This window comes from Aquarana catesbeiana, linkage group LG04, assembly GCF_042186555.1.
Source record: "Aquarana catesbeiana isolate 2022-GZ linkage group LG04, ASM4218655v1, whole genome shotgun sequence".
Taxonomy (NCBI): domain Eukaryota; kingdom Metazoa; phylum Chordata; class Amphibia; order Anura; family Ranidae; genus Aquarana; species Aquarana catesbeiana.
The window spans coordinates 676,914,533-676,916,292 of record NC_133327.1 but is presented as its reverse complement, the minus strand read 5'-3'; positions in this window follow the sequence as shown (position 1 = coordinate 676,916,292).

Here is a 1,760-nt window from a genome sequence, read left to right as displayed (position 1 = left end):
CGATCGTGTGTACGGGGCATTACAGAAAAAAGTTTTTTTGTTTTACTTTTGGGATAAAAGTTTTTTGTTTTTTTTTTTTATATTCTTTCTTTATTAATATTCACGATCTCAAAATATAAAACATTTTCCACACAGCATTATTGATACATATTATCTTACATTTACCCTCCCTCCGGCTCTTCCCTCCTCTCCTTGGCTCATCCTCCCTCATTAATTCTCCCATTTACTTGTCATGGGATAAACGTTTTATATGAATAAATGCTGATCTTTGTAAGTACCCTTGGCAGCATTGAGTGGTGTGTCTCATCCCTGTAACTGATACATCTGCGAGAGAGCTTGTTCTTCTGAAAAACAGACCTACTGGCCAGATCACCCGATTGAAAATAGAAGAAAGAAATCCTAAAAAAAAAGAAAACTAATGCAGCCATCACATCTAAGAATTGGTAAACTGCAATATAATGTTTGCTTTTGTTTTTTTTTTTACTATTTTAAATATGTACTCGGTAGAAGATATTGTGCGTCTTGTTTTAGCTGAAATGCATAAAAACTGACCGACTCTCTCAGCGATAATATAAACTGAAAAAAAGGCACAGGCCAACAAAAATCATTTCTGCTGGAGGCATAGTCCACTGATTTTGTTTATTAAATGCTTTATTTTAAAGTGTTACTAAACCCAGGACCTGGCATTCACTATATCTGGTCTCCCACAGTACACAGAACATGGAAATGTAATTATTTTAGTAAATATAAACTGCTAAATTCCTTTTTCTCATCAGCAGTATATAACAGTCCTGTGACTTCTATCAGTGTCTGGTTAAAGCTTGTAGGAGGAGTTTTCATTCTACTCTGACTGTCCTATGAGGCTGCAGGACCCCTGACCCTCTGTCTGGACAGTGCTGATTGGCCCCGTACTGATCAATCACATGCACCCTCCCAAAAAAAAAAACCTCTAGCAATGCACACCAAACTGAGCATGTGCAGAGTGCCTCCAAGGGTCTGTTTTATCAGCAGATTGGTGACTGGTAGAAAAGACAGGATCAAAAAGCCTTTTTACACAATGCAGAGGATTAACCCCTTAGGTTCCACAGGGAGTATAACAAGCATGCTTTACTGCATATACAGACTGATTTTACTGTTGTGGTTTTAGTAACACCTTAAGCGGCAGCATCTGAAATGTGTACATGGACTGGCTGACCCTATTGGTCATATCAGCCCATGTGATCTCAGGCTGACTTCCGCTATGGCTTTTATCTTTTTACTATTTTTGGTCTGCTTTTAAAATGTAATATATGGCAGCTTACCTGTCTTACATTTTCTGTAAGTACATATACATGTGTTGATTCTGCCAGAAATCCAGTGTCCTCCTCTTTTTTCCTGGGAGCTGAATGGATACATCAAACAATATGATCTCCTTTCCCAGCTATCTTCCCTGATCTACAACACCACCTTCCCTGATCTACAACACCACCTTCCCCGTGGTATGAAGAGGAAAGGATGTTCTGTTGTTCTGTCCTAGAGTAACAATGCTGCTTCTCCATAGATGTGATAAAGTGAGTGAGTGTGATCATCCTGAGACAGGAAGTGTGTTACTGGCAGGATCACAACTTAAAAATGAATGGGAAAAAAAAAAAAAAATCTTGAGGGGAAAAAGATCGAATGCAGCCAAGGACTATTAACCGCTTGCCTACCGGGCACCTTTACCCCCAGGCCAATTTTCACACAAATAGAGCTTTCTTTTGGTGGTATTTAATCACCACTCG